The sequence below is a fragment of the Lissotriton vulgaris genome, chromosome 6 (assembly GCF_964263255.1).
Source record: "Lissotriton vulgaris chromosome 6, aLisVul1.2, whole genome shotgun sequence".
Classification (NCBI taxonomy): domain Eukaryota; kingdom Metazoa; phylum Chordata; class Amphibia; order Caudata; family Salamandridae; genus Lissotriton; species Lissotriton vulgaris.
Genome location: NC_141694.1, coordinates 1,475,306,141 through 1,475,322,071, shown reverse-complemented (window position 1 = coordinate 1,475,322,071; position 15,931 = coordinate 1,475,306,141). Strand labels below are relative to the sequence as shown.

The 15,931-nt window shown below is 46.6% G+C and overlaps 1 protein-coding gene across 4 annotated transcripts in view; it reads right to left on the bottom strand.

The window, feature by feature from the left end:
* The window catches only part of VPS54 (VPS54 subunit of GARP complex), a 599,465-nt gene extending 586,968 nt beyond the window's left edge, over positions 1-12,497 (bottom strand). For 2 of the 4 annotated variants that reach the window (XM_086927615.1, XM_086927617.1), the window contains exon 1: positions 4,607-4,708. The gene's annotated coding sequence lies outside the window, so the exon portion shown is untranslated. Of the gene's footprint in view, positions 1-4,606; positions 4,709-12,205 lie in introns of those variants that run through there. The other 2 variants (XM_086927614.1, XM_086927616.1) reach the window with 2 other exon arrangements.
* Positions 12,498-15,931: the final 3,434 nt, after the last annotated feature.

Genomic DNA, 15,931 nt, shown 5'->3' with positions numbered 1-15,931 from the left:
CTGCAGTAATCAAAGTAATAGACATTCCAAACCTCATCAACTATCACAAGCTTGACATCCTCATTATCACAGAAACATGGTTAACGCCAATATCGTCGCACATTTTAGACATCCTTCTTCCAACAGGCTACAGCATTCATTATTTGGACTATGCACATAAGAAGGAAGAAGGCGTCCGTGCCATCCATAAGTCCTCCTGGTCCTGCACCTTAGGCAGTAACACTCAACTGCACAAAGCTGCTGACATTCCATTTCCCACTCCCTGCAAATTAGAAGGCCACCTTCCATTTCATCTACAGATCTTCCGGGCAGAACAAGGAATTCACTGATAAATTCTCAGATCTCCTCACCATGTAATCCATCTGACATGCTCACATCATCCTCTTGGTTGACCTCAACCTCCCAGACAACACACGCTAAAAAAACCCCAAAAAAACAACAAAAAAAGCCACCCTTTTCCACCTTACATATAACACAGTACAGAATGCCACACAAACAAAACAGATCAAATGCTGCTTTCTCAACATTACCAACAACCCAATGCAAATCATACATATCCCTCATGGGAGAGCTGGCCCCCTCATTAGCCTGCTCCTTCCTCCCCATCTGGAACGCCTCCCTGCACCATGGATTTTTCCCTACCACTTGGAAGGAGGCCTTGGTGATCCCCATCCTAAAAAAGGCAGATGCTGATCCCACTGTTTTCTCCAACTACCGCCCCATCTCCCTTCTCCCCAAACCCGCAAAGGTCTTGGAAAAAGCCGTGCAGTTGCAACTCACGGAGTATCTGGAAAGCAACTCCCTACTGCACGACTCTCAATCTGGATTTCGGGCGGGATACAGCACAGAGACGGCTTTGCTGGAAGTATCGGAGACAATTCGGGAATGCGTGGACAGGGGCGAGGAGGCCATGCTAGTCCTCCTCGACCTGTCCGCTGCATTTGATACGGTCTCCCACCCCATCCTCCTTGATCGACTAAAACAGATTGGCATTGGCGGCACTGCCTTTAGCTGGATCGAGTCCTTCCTTTCAGGAAGAAGTCAGAGGGTATTGTTGCGGCCTTTTAAATCGGAGGAAAAACCCCTGTCTTGCGGTGTGCCACAGGGCTCTGCCCTCAGCCCTCTGTTTTTTAACATCTATCTTGCCCCACTGGCCGGCGTAGTGGAGTCCTACGGAGTCAGGGTGGTCTCTTATGCTGATGATACCCAGCTAGTGTTTTCCTTCAGGGACCACTCTGACTCCGCGTTCTCCAACTTCCGCCTGTGCCTCAACAACATCAGTGGCTGGATGTCTGAAAACCATCTAAGACTCAATGCAGACAAGACAGAGGTGCTGTTTTTTAACCAGAAAAATTCCATCCCCTCCTCCTGGTGGTGGCCCACGGCACTTGATCCCGCTCCCTCTCCCGTCCACTCGGCCCGCAACCTGGGTTTCCAGTTTGACGATTCCCTTTCATGTAAAACTCAGGTTAATAAAGTGACCTCTGCCTGCTTCCTGAAGTTGCGCATGATAAAAAAGATACTCCCCTTTCTCCCTCTGGATTCCCGCCGTACAGTTACCCATGCCCTCATCACGTCCCACCTGGACTATGCTAATAGCCTTTATGCTGGTGCCCCCCAATACCTGATTGACCGGCTTCAGATTGTTCAGAATGCGGCGGCCAGACTGATTGGCAATATTCCCTACCGTCAATCAGTATCCGCATATCGTAAGGAACTGCACTGGCTACCAGTGGCCAGCCGTATCCAGTTCAAGATCCTCACCCTGACCTACCGAGCCATCAACGACCGCGGACCAAACTACCTGAAAAAACGTGTCTCAATATCCCGTTCCATCAGATCTTTGAGATCCAATGACCTCCGCCTTCTGATCTCTCCCCGTTTCAGACTCTCTAGAATGGGTGGCAGAGGGTTCAGTGTCATTGCGGCAAAACTGTGGAACGCTCTGCCAGTCGATCTTAGATTCTGTCCCTCCGAATCCATCTTCCGGGCCAGACTCAAAACTTGGCTCTTCTCTGGACTCTGATCTACTCCGCTGTTTTCCCTCTTGCTCCTCTCCTCTTCTTGGAGGTTCAGGTTCTAGCGCCGGGACACCCCTTCGGGGGTAGCTGTGCGCTCTACAAACTACATAAAATAAATAAAATAAAATCCCTGGAAAGGACTGACCACTTTGCCATTCCTATCTTACTGCTCAGCGTCCTACTAACAAAGCAAGGTAAACACATAGGAGAAGACCAAACCTTTGGTTCCATCACCACCTTTTCTATAGACAACCTAATGCTTGAACTCATCTCTCTTCATATCAACTCCACATCCGACGCCAACATCCTTCCAAACAACTTCATACATTTTTTGGGAAGCTGTGTGACCATCCACACCCCAATCACAACATGCAGGTGGAAGCCAAAGCTTTCAGCACCCTTGTACTCTAAAGACTTTGCTTACAATAAATGATCCATCTACAGACAGAAAAGACGATGTAAGAAAAAGAGAATCCCAAGGGCCTCTTGATACGAAAGTGCCTCCGCACACCATGCAGACAGCTCATTACATCAGTCAAAGCAAAGTAGTATGACAACACCATCAATGAAGCCAACAGAAGCAGAATACTGTTCACAACATTCAAGCACTCATTTACCCCCTGCTGTATCCACCATTACCTCAATCCACCAAAAAGTGTAATACAATTTACCTATTCTTCAGTGGAAAAAATAATGAAGATTCAATAGCACGTCCACATTGACCCCACAAAGCCTGCCTTTTCTCTTACATAGATCCCTTTCCATAAAATCCTGCAATGCTCAGCTTTCAATGCACCGTTGCCCAGATATCGCGGATATACTCAACTCCCTCAAAGCCACTTTTTAGGAAGATGATGTCTCACCGTCATCCTTCATCAAAGCTCTCTCTTGGGATCCTCTCTTACCCATTCTTATCATTGTCAATGTCTCCCTCATTTAGGACACCTTCCCATGAGCTCTGAAGACAGTAGAGATCCTTGCTCTCCTAAAGAAATCTACACCAGACCGTGATGACGCCCAAACTACAGGCCCGTCACATGTGCCATTCATCTGCAAGATAATTCAAAAGGCAGTACATGTTCAGCTTCATCATCAAATCAATGTTAATCAGCTCCTTCACGCTGCGGAATGGAAACCACTACCTTACACATCGAAGCTGATAACCCCTCTTGACCACAGATGAGGTTGATCCCTGCCTCCTGATATTGCTAAATTTCTCAGTTGCATTCAACAGTCGAGCAATCTACTCTCATAGGCACCCTGGACTATTGAATCAATTCACAGTCAATTACCTTTACGAATTCTCTTCCTACCTTTCCAACAGACACCAGTTTGTTTACATGGGCACCTCCAAATAACAGAAGATACATATTAACTGTGGAGTCACGCAGGGTTTGATACTGTCTTCGGTCATCTTCACCCCTTACAGGGAGGCTCTTGATGCTCTGCTCATAGATAACAAAAGGGGTGGTGATGGGCGGAGCATCTGAACCAATCAAACACTCACACCCAGTCAAGAGATCTGGGTTTAATCCATCACCGTTCTTTAGCCCACTCTGCCACCCCAGTTCAGACATGGCCATATGCAAATCAGTCTGACCCTGTGCCTCATGGGAACAGTCCAGCCCGAACTGCCAAGCCATGCCTTCCCTGGACCGGAAACATGCTTCCGAGGACTGGTTTCTGGCATTTCAGCCGTCTTCAGCCCGGCTTGCTTGAATCCAGTGGCAAAGTGAGCAAGGGACTCACGTCTGAGCATACCCTGCCAACTTATGGCGAACAAAGCAGTACAAAAGGGGGTGGTGATGGGCGGAGCATCTGAACCAAACAAACACTCACACCCAGTCAAGAGATTTGGGTTTAATCCATCACCGTTCTTTAGCCCACTCTGCCACCCCAGTTCAGACATGGCTCAAACGCTCCGTCCATCATCCCCTTTTGTATCGCTCTGCTCATAGATAACAGCATCATGATTTACGAATATGCCAATTAGTCACACCTCTATGTGAAAATCTCCTCTTCTACAGATATTCAACACATCAAACACTGCGTACACATCATCCAGACCTGGATGTCCATTGCCTACATGAAGCTCAACCCTACCACTCCCAATTCCTGTTATTTACCAAGAACAACAAATAAACAAATTATAACAAAAAGGAGGCTCAAAAAGATGAACAGTGACAGCTTTGAACCATGACTTTCACCTAATGCCAAGTCACTTATATTCACCCTGAATACCAGCCTCATCCTCAAGGAACACATTGCCAAAAACAAACCAAATGTGAGCTGGTACCAGCTCTCTCTTCTAATAAAAAGTCAATCAATTTCTTCCAGAAAGAGACTTAAAAACTGCTGTTCAAGCTCTTGATTAATTGATTGTACTCTTGCATCTGGATGGTGGAAATGCTCAACTCAATGGACTGCCAGGCTCCACACTAGCACCCGTTATGGGCCTCCTATACACTGCAGTATGCCTCATTTAAAGTCTGGAGGAATATGATCACTCTGCACCCATCCTAATGGGCCTCCATTAGCTCCTCTTCCAAGCCCACAAAATCTTCAAAGCTAGTTGCATCACTTACAAAATCATCACAATCAGCATCCCTGCTTAAGTTGAATACAACCTCGCCGTCTCTGGAACTTTCTGGCACACCTGCAGTCAGGGCCCTATCAGCCTGCATCCTAAGCAGCAAAAAAAAGAGAAAAAACAAGACAGTAGGCCTTTTACACCTATGCACCCAATATCTGGAACAACTTCCCTGTATACAGACAATCACCACAAAACTGCTGGAATTTTGGAAAGAGGTAAAGACCTGCCACTTTAAAAACCGCATAAACCATCCACAAACCAGCTTTCTCTTCTATTGTTAACTTTACGCAGGTCTTTCACCTTTACGCAGGTCTTTCACCATGTACATAACCCTGCTGCATTTTCGCTAGATTTGTGCTTTACAAATATCATATACATACTCTCACAAAATGTAGAATGCAACCAGAAAATGGCAATTAATGGCAGCATTCTCAGTGTCTCCATGGAGCACTCCAAGAGGTGACATTGTTGCTCCCCCCACTGCTCACCAGCTGGCATCTGAATGCCTGACGCCCCAGCCTGGCAACTATCTCCTTTCATTCAAACAGTGGTTAGTTTAAACTGTGTGCTTTTCATTTAAACTGTGTTGCTGTTGTTTAGTCTTCTGTATTCTACTGTCACTTAGGTTATGCTGCAACATTTTTGTTGTCTTTTGGGTCTCGACTGAGCCAGCATGCATGCGCTGCTCTACAATGCTTCTATTAAGGACTTCCAACTCGGGCCACACGCTTGTGCGTGTGCTTTTTTTTTTCGCTCACACGCTATTGGCCTTTGCGTGCGTCTTTCTAAGAAAGACAGCACACAATTGGCCAAGGGCGGGTGCATGTCCTGCCTTCTCTCTCCCCTGGCCTAGGGAGCTCGGGAGCGAGCAGCAGCCCCGCACTGTGCCTGCTGCATTCCTTAAATTCTTTGTAGTGCACACGTGCACACCATTCGCACCACTCCTGGGCTTGTTTTTTTTTCTTCCTCATGTGCTTTAACTATCTTTGTGTTTGTGCTTTATTTAAATGAGCTTTCACTTTTGTTCGCGAGGCGCGCTCAGGGGCCATCTGTTTTTTGTCTTTAGTGTTCCTAATGTGCTTTAACTAACTTTTGTGTTTGTTCTTTTTTTAATGAGCTTTCCCTTTTGTTCGTTAGCTTCACGTGCCATGGGTTGTTTTGCCTCATGCAGGGCAGCCGCCGGCTCCGAGGGTCCATCACATCTCAGAAGGCAGTCTATTATTGTTTGTTTGCTAATTCTGCCTCTCGGGCTCGATGTGAGAAGGAGCGTGCCTTTTTCTGCAGCCTCTCCGAGCTGTTCAGTCAGTCCCGTGAGGCGCTGCAGTGATGAAACGTGTTGGAATTAGAAGCAGCACAGCAAGCGCCTTGTCTTTGTAACCAGCGATGATTCAAGAATTGCAGATTGTGAAAGAGCTGGTGTCACCGGCGAGGAGCCGAGCGGCTGTGGGAAATAAAGGTAGGCGCATCGCTAGCCTTCAGCTGGGCAAGAAGTGCAGCTCGATGCTTTCAGGTGCGGCATTATCACTGGTAGTTATTAAGCTTTACCTAGTGCCTTGAGGTTCCAGGCAGCGCATAGAGGCACTTCATTTTCCGTGTCCTCTTTGACTTTGGTAAAAATGTGTGTCACTTCCGCATGGAGGTGGTGCCAGTGACTGGCAGTCTTTAGAAGACTAATGATGCACTAGTGAATAATGGTCTTTTTATACAACTCCACTGCCAGTGTTCAGCACTGCAAGGTGCCCGGGGCTTAAATTCTGCAGGTGGTTAATTGGACGGGCACTAACACTTCGCTTTGGAGCCTGGGTCATTTTTTTTTCATGATCGGACTTTGACTCTCAGCTAGAGTGAGAAAGGCAGAAGGGGAAGACAGGATGAGTAAAAAAAACATACAGAAAAACCGCAAAGAAGGAAGAAAACCGGGATGAAAAAGGTGCAAGAGAAATAAATAGCAAGTGAAGGGGGACACAATGTGGTATCAAGATCAGGCAAAAGGATCCACCACATAGATCGGACTGTGTTCAGGGAAATGTGTTACTGATCCTGATGTGGATGCACACAGTGTTTGCTTAAATACCCCTCACACACCAAAAGGACCCTTGGTGTTATGCTTCATCATAGTGGTCTTCCCACCCCGCTGTTGCTACGACCTACGACTACGCGGGAGCACTGTTTTAACAATACTATGTGTAGTGATTGGGTAGTGAGAGGAGAGAACAGGAGTGAGTATGGGTAAGTGATTTAAAAAGGACCTGGCCTCATGGACTTAAAACTTTAATAGGTCGTCGAGGCTGGACCTGTGGGAGTCAAGGAACAGTCGCATGAATTTTTGAATGGTCTGAAAGTGAATTTTAACCCAATTTGCGTTCCTTACTATGCATTACAACAGCAACCGAAAAGGTACAGGAGAGTAAAGAAGTGAGAGGTATAGTGGATCTAGGAAAATGCGACTGAATCAATCAATGAATGAAAATCTGAAAGGGTGAGTGAGTCAGTGATTGAGTGAACTGACAACTTCAGTGAGTCAACAATCAGACAACTGAGTAAGTCACTGAGTGTGGATCTGAACTAAACAACTATTCAACCTGTGAAAAAAATGAAAGCACAAGTTGAACTAGAGAAAGTAAGTCACTGAATGAATGAGCTCATCACTTAATGAATTTCCAGCACCTATGCTGAACCCCATCCTGCCTACCAATTGCAGTGAGCCCTGCAAAAACGCGGCCTCTATAGAGACTTGTGGACTTCATTTTCTCTGATCTCCATCAAAGTCACCGGAGATCGAAATTGCTTATCCTTTGACTATATCCTGGTTAAACCCGTACTAGGCCAATCCAATCTCCTACTGCAGTTTAGACCGGTCACGCCCTGCTTTATTGACATGATTAACACTTATTAATTAGAGCCAGCTACATTGTTTTCCTAAGTGATGTAACTTTATAGGCAGATAATTCACCCAAGATGTGTGCAAATGAATCGTTGCTTGTTTCCTGTCCAGGAAGGACCTGGCTTGGCAGTTCGGGCTGGACAGTTCCCTAAGGCGCAGGGTCAAGACTGATTTGCATATGGCTAGGTCTAAACTGGGGTGGCATGGTGAGTAAAAGAACGATGGATTTATCCAACATCTCTTGGCTGGGGGTGAATGTTTGGTTTTCTCTGCATTCTGTCCATCATTTGTGTGTCTTTTGCTTTCTTGCTCTAAGTGCGCCAATATGCCCAGACGTGGGTCCGGGCTCAGTGTGCCACTGGATTCAAGCTAGCCAGGCTGATGAGGGGTGATGCCCTGAAACCAGTCCCAGGATGCTTGTTTCCGGACCATGTTGAATCGCCATGCACCCCCAGAGGACCTTTCTCCGGTCAGTCCTGCTGCTTCACCAAAGCAACCAACAACGCCAGAGACTCTGCAAACACGACTGCTTCCACCATGCTGACTGAGACCACCACGGCACACCTCCAGTGCAGTCCATTCAACGCTCGATTGGTCGGCAAACACACCACAGAGATCTGGCACAAGATCTCTTCCCTCACCACCGACGTCATCTTGCTTACAGAGACCTGGATGAACCATTGTCACTCTCGAAGGCTAAAGGATAACACACTGGGACAGAACCAACAAAAACAGAGGTTGAATTGTCATCATCTACAAAGACACCATCCGCTGCACGACCTCCCCAGACAACTCTACCCTGATAATGGAGTATCTTAACTTCGAACTCCACATGGATGGAAAAAAAACCCCATCAGAGGCACCCACGCTTGCAGACTACCAGGACCACGCCCCAGCTTCTGCAACACCATTACTGACCTCATAACCATTGACTCCGAGCACTACATCTTCCAAGGGTTTCTCAACTTCCACCTAAAGTACCCCAGCGACACCATCAAACTGACCTGCTGGAAAGCATAAGCAACACTGGCATAAAGCAACTTCTCAATCGACCCTACCCACATCGCAGGACACATGCTCAACGCCATTTTTACGTCCAGAAACTGAGTCAAGTACAACCATGTTTCACAGGTCTCCTGGACCGACCAGTACAGCATCCACTTAACCATCTCAGGACCAACCAACAGCATGCACCCCAGCTCCACCTGCAGAACCTGGAAAAAGATATCAGAAGACCAATGGAACAATGCTCTCAACTCCCACTTCCCTGACATAACATTCAATCCAGATCAGGCTGCCAATAACTTCTCCCACTGAATCACAGAATGCACTAACACTATCGCCCCCGCAGGGACAGCCAAATCCATGAGACCGGCCAAAAGAAACAGCTGGTTCACCGTGGAGTTGAAATCCACCAAATGTCACTGCCAGCAACTAGAAAGGAAGTGTTGCACCAGCAAAGTGATGGGAGACCACACCACCTTCAAGACAACACTTAACCAGTAACATTGTCTCCTGAAAGAAGCAAAGAAGAACTAGCATATTGCATAGAAGCCAGCACAAAGCGCAGCAATGATCTCTTCGCCATTGTGAAGGAGTTCTTCTATGCCGCACTCACAGAGAAAGACTTCACCTCCTCCCAAGAACTATGCAACACCGTGGCAGACTTCTTCCATGACAAGATCTCAATCATCTATGAAAACTGCAAACCCCAATGCCCCTCGCCGCCAACAGCATCAGCCTGCTCACACGAACGAACATTAACCTCGAAATCCTGTTCATCCATTGGGACCCTCTCACTACTCAAGCCATGATTTCCATCATGAACTCCGTACACTCAGGAGCATCCAACAAGCCCTGCCCCCACCACGTCTTCAACCTCGGGAGCAAGCTGATCGGCAACGAGCTCAAGAAAGTCCTAAACACCTCTATCACCTGGCCTCCTTCTCAGAGAAAAGGAAACACACTAAGGTGAAGCCGCTCCTGAAGAATCCTTCTGCCAACCCAGCAGATCCGAAGAAATACCGGCCGATCTCCCTGCTTCCCTTTCCCTGCTTCCCTTTCCAGCAAAGGTTCTCGAGAGAGCAATCAACCAGCATCTCACTAAACTGGAACACAACAACTTCCTGGACCCCTCTCAATCTGGATTCTGAGCCAACCACAGCACCGAGACAGCCCTGACTGCAGCCACCGACGACATTCGGGCAATCCTGGAACAAGGTGAAACAGCAGCTCTCATCCTTCTGGACCCGTCAGTCGCCTTCATTACAGACTCATATCAGATACTGATCAACAGACTCCACCACATCGGAATCCAGGGAGATGCCCTCAAATGAATCACCTCATACCTTACCAGAAGAACCCACAGAATCTGTCTCCCACTGTTCACCTCAGAACCCAAGAAGATCATCTGTGGCATCCCCCAAGGGTCATCCCTCAGACCCACCTGCATCAACGCTTGCATGACACCTTGGCCAACAATGTCAGATCGCACAGACTCAACATAATCTCCTACGCCGACAACGCTCAGCTCATCCTCTTGCTGTCAGAAGACCCCTCCATCACCAGAGCCAACTTTCACGGATGTGTGGTGAACGTTGTGGAATGGATGAATGACAAAAGCCTCAAGCTTGCCTCAGGCAAGATGGAATTCCTCATCTTTAGGAACAACACCTTGCCATGAAATGAGCATGGTGTTGAGCTTGACCCCTGCCCCACTCCGACAGACCACACCCGCAACCTCAGTATCATCCTGGACAGCGAGTTACCTATGAAAAAGCAGGTCAATGATGTCTCATCCGTCTGCTTCCACACCCTTCGCATGCTCCGCAAGAACTTCAGGTGGCACCCAGTCAACACCGGAAGGACCGTCATGTTGGCACTAGTCACCAGCAGGCTGAACTACGGAAGCACACTCTATGTAGGAATCACCGCAAGCCTCCTGAAAAGACTACAGACAATACAAAACTCATCTACACGAATCACACTCAACCGCTCCAGACGGATCCACATCACACTCCACCTCAAGTAGCTACAATGACTCCTAATCCAGAAGAGATGCCAGTCCAAGCTGTTTACCCATGCATACAAATCACTGCACAATGAAGAACCAGCATGAATCAAACAACACCTAACCTTCCACCAACCGACCAGGCACCTACGTTCAGTCTCCCTCTTCCACGCCGAAATGCTCCCCCCCCCCCCAAATCCGTTGAAGCAACAGCAGAGGAGGCTCCTTTTCACACCAGGAACGACCTTTCCCTGCACCTCAGGACAGCCTCATCACTCCGGCAATTCCGGAAAGAACTCAAGACCTGGCTGTTTGAATCAATAGATCATCACGAAACAGCTACCAATCCAGCGCGTTGTGAACCTCACAGGTGATTTGCTGCGATCTATAAATCCCTGATTGAATGCCTGATCCTATTGCTTTTTTACATTGCAAAAGGACACAAGCTAATCATGACACCTCTAGAATCTGTATCTTAATAATTTGTCCCCACATTAAGAATAGGTCTCCAACTTTTCAAACACAAGTAGTTAACGTACATTGAACCAAAGAGCTTTATTTTGTCAATATTAACTGTTATTGAGTTCAGTTGAACATTTGGGTAACTGTTTAAGGAGGAACTGCAACACCAATGAGGTCCTTAATTACAATGAGCATATACTGATCAAGTGCAATTATTTAACTTTGTAAGAAAGATGACTACACTGAACATTCAATGTCATTCTCGCTTTCTCCTTGATAACAATCATCATTCATGTCGGTGAAGAATTCGGCAACAGTGTCAAAATTCAATAAGTATTCCCTTTCCTACAGCGCTCCAAAATCCACAGTAGCAAAATAACTTACTAATACCAAACTTAAATAAAATTAAATATGAAAGTCTAAATAAGAACATGTAACGTTACGAATCTGCATAAAATATTTCTTGAGTTGCAAGACCACTACTACTTCGAGGGACAGAAAAACTACAAATACTGCAAGACTATGTTCTCATCTCTACAAGCAACAGGATGGCTTGAGTATGTATTTGCCCCTCGTTGTTAAAGTCGCATTCTGCTTTTGTGACTCTTTGTATGCTGAATGTCCTCTCTTACATTCAAGCACTAAATAAACACCTAATCTCATTACAGAGAGGCCAAGCAGAAACGCCACAGTGCAAATATAACTGTATGGAGCAGCTGTAATCTTTGGCTAGGAGGGCAGTCAATAGGAGAGGTAGTAACAAGGCCAGTGTCCGTGCTTGGAATCAGCAGTGCATGGCCCAAACAAGAAACAACAGAGGATCGCGAGCAAAAGAACCCACATACTTTACGTGGCGGTGAAGTAGGGAAAAGCAAGGGTTGGTGACAGTAACTAAATAAACCATATTGCACCAGCAATAAGTGTCAGCGGCGCAAGAGAAATGGGCAGCGATGAATGGAATATTGGGCAACAGTTAAAGGGAAATAAGGTGAGCAGATAAAGGTGGTCACCAGGCGCAGTGACAGTCCACTGCCGGGGTGACAGAATACAGTGGCCGAGCTGTCATCGCCGGTGAGTCTGTGTGCAACAGCTGGCAGAACTGTGAGTCGGTAAGAGGAAGTACACGCCAGTGGCCGGCCAGTCAATAACATCCAGGATAGGTGACACTACTGCCTACACAACAAGCCACCCCAGCCCCCCTAGTCAAGCAGGAGATTACCGCACATGAGCCTTACCTGCTGTCTTGCCACAGAAGAGCTCCACCATAACCGTGCCTCTACACTGCTCCCAGCTTGGAAAAAACATTAATATGCGAAGACAAGAGCAGGTAATCAGAAAGCTAGTTTTAAACTGATTGACAGGCCACGGTTCGACAGTGGGAGGGTCTATGTGGCTGTGCTTCTCAGAGAGTTTTGGGATTGGTTACAAAATAAACATACGTCCCGAAAAGACGGCCCACCCAGCTCCTAAGAAAACCTTGCGGCACCGGAAGAGAGCTACTATCGATGCACCGGAAATGATCTCTGTGCTCCGGAAAGTGATGGCTCAGCTGCACGTGAGCCGGCGCTGCTAGCTTTCATTATCCGTTTAAAGCGCTACGAGTTCCACTTTACGGTAGTTGTACTCTGGCTCACGAGAGAAGCCTGACTTCCATAAAACACCAAATATCATGCAACACTGGCTGACGGCAACCTTAAGAGCTATCGGGCGATGACTGTAGTAAAGTTTTGGATTGTGCTTTAACATATATGTAAATAGAACCTATTCAGGCGGGAGACTACCGATTTTCAACCCAAATATGTCTTTATTTGAGCTGTCTCCCGCCTGAAATTGCACTTTCTATAATAGAAGTCAATGGGGAATATTTATTCTCCCGATTTTTTATTGTAAATCTCCCACGTCCCTGTCCTAAAATGTTGGCATGTATGTGTTAAGCTTAGGGACCTTCCTGCTGTGTGCTTTCTGTGAGCTTTGTTAAACAAAAGAAGACGGCCAGCAGTAGTCTACTGCAGACATGCCAACCCTCCCGATTCAGGCGTGAGACTACCGATTTCAAGGTTAGTCTCCCGCCTCCCGATTCCTGCAAGCAAAAACCCGATTCCTCGGGGGTTTTAGCTGACAGGGTTTGCTATTGTGCAAGGTGCTAATTCTTCCAGAAATATTCAGAGTGGCGATGCAGGGGCTCTAGAAGGGGGGAAAACCAACAAAGCGTCATTAACAAGGCAATGGTCTTTTAAAGACGTGTGAAGTACTGGGGCGGCTGTGTGTGCGCGGGGAAGCTGTTACAGCCCGGGCTGCCACACAGGAGGGGGAGGAGTGCATGCCCTGCCAGGCCAGTGCACAACACTTGTATCACCTTCTCTCTGCCAACCATTGCGCTCCGTGCATCTGAAAGTTTAAAAAAAACGTGCATTTACGTTTCAAATGTCAGATCCTGCAGCAGCCACTTTTAAAGCCCATACATGCCGTTAACCCGATTCAAGGCCCCATTCTCCCGATTTTTTTTTTTAATTCTCCCACTTTGCTCTTCTCAAATGTTGGCATGTATGGTCTACTGTCTGACGTTTGTAATGAAGTGGCTCCTCTTAGGTTTGTTAATAAAACCCTCACACACCAACCTGGTTGGTGTCATGCTTCATCATTGGGTTCCAGCCAGGCAGCAGAATGCTACCTGGCTCTGCTGCGACACCTGGTTTACAGTGGAGCGGGTTGTTTTGAGGTGGTGTGATATGCGATTATGTGCGTGAATTTACTATTAAAAAAACCTCCAGTGAACTAAAATTTATTTTTATTCTCGGAGCCCTGGGGTATGATTAAAATCAAATAGGGAGTGGACAGTATATTCCAGTTACTATGTGTAGGTGTACATAATGTCAGATGGTCGCCATGTTTCAGCCCTATGAAAAAATGGGGCGGGCTTTCTTCAGGACCTCTCCAAAAGGTGAGTATTAGTGCAAAAATTAGTGAGTGGAAAAAATTACCACGTGTGTAGCATATTCACACTTGCGCTAACGAGTGTATATCATGCATAGAGGACTGCCCATTCAGTGTCCAGTTGAAAATGTAGAATACCTGTAAGGGAAAATACAAAATAAAAACAATTGCATTCGTTGTTATACCAAAAGCGTCTTTTATCGCCAGTGCTAGCTAGTGATATCCAGTGGCCATTCACATTCATGCTGTGGATATCGACTGTACTGGGGTTTGGGGGAGTAAACAAAGGTATGTGGTGCCTTCTGGTTTCAATATCTACAAGAGGAAAAAGGGTCATGGCCGAGTCGCGAGGAAAGGTAAATTAAATTACATTAAAAACGGCATTTCTGTAATCAGCGGATGTGCAGCGGTGAAAACCACCGTCTGACATGGGAGAGTCTTACTTCTAACTTGAAACGATCCTGCTTCATGACCTGTTTGGCTTCCCCGTGGCAAGGCTGGTAAGGGCTGGCTACCGATCGGGTGATTTATTTAGAGTCCCGCTTCCATGTTGGCCAAATGTGTCATCACGCGGAAAGCGTGTGACGTAAGTCTTCCATTGAACAACTAGAATGTGGGAACGTACAAGTCAGTACGTGATGGATCCTGCGGATGCTCCCTAGACATAGACGGCCGTCTTACAGTCCTAACTCTCCTCATTGTTTTTGCTTTCTGTGAGCTGCCAGACGACGTTTGGTTAGTGTCAAATTTAGGGCATTACATCGAATGCTCCCTTCCGCAGTCTAAGAGTTTCCTGGAGACTGAATGTTTTGGACATTGCATAGCTCCAAGTTTTCAGTGTCCCTATGCGTGACCTTCTCATGTTTTTAGCGCGCACATGTCTGTGACACCATACTACTACATTTTGTGTGGCACTTTAGCGGAGCAAAGGGGGACAGGCGGGCAACTAGAGACAAATTTTGGGGTGGGGGGGGGGGCTTATTCTTCCAACCATAGACAGAGTGGCTGTAAGAAGTGGTGAACACACAACAAAAGCCTCATTTACAAGTAAATGGTCCTGTTAAGTACTCGGGTGCGGCTGCAATTAGATGCTTAGATGCTCGCCAGCCCGCGAAGCTGTCTCCGCCCGGGCTGACACACAAGACGGGGGGGGGGTGAGCCCAATGGGTGTTGCGTGCCTAAAAGGGAAGGAACAGTATGAGAGGGACAGACAGCACAAGGCCAGAAAGAGAGAAGAGGTGGTACAGATCGAAGTGGACAAAGATATATGGATAGAACCCATTTGCGTGGGGGGGGCAAAAGTGTGACCGTTGCATAAAGAACCGGGTAGGCGTGATTAGAAAATTTTCCAGCAAATGCAACAAGAATTTTAGATTCTATTTAAGGACACTGATGCGAGGATTATGCCTATTAATCTTTACTGCATAATTAACAGCAGCCAATGAAAAAACAGTAACACATAAAAAAACTACAAATCCCATGAGACTTTGAACCACGCCTCCTTCAAACACCAATCATATTAGTCCAATGTCTACAAAATCACGAAGCACCATCTTACTGGCTCTTTCTTTGCACAAGCAGTCTTATAAGTGAATCAAAACAGGATACAGTTCCAGCTCTCAACGGAGAGCAACTTCAAAACAACAGGTCCCAAAAGAGCAGCTTATCCATAAGGATGCGGAACGCCATCTGACCAAATTCCATATTCAGCTCTGTTTGGAATCCGTTCCTGAAATCTAAAAGAAGTTAGAGTATCATAGAACCCAAGAACCTTCTCATCTCAAGGGAGGGAAACACAACATGTCAAAATGTCCATTGACATCATGGCAATTAAGAACTTTTTCTTACCTGTCCCACCGGGTGGGATAATCCTCGCCTCTGTGTCCTTATAGAATCTAAAATTCTTGTTGCATATGCTGGAAAATGTTCTATTCTACGGCAGGACCGGAGTCTCAAATTATGCTGGTTCAAAGCTGACGAACAACAATAGAAGAAACGTACAATTGGTTTATAATAAAATATTTTAA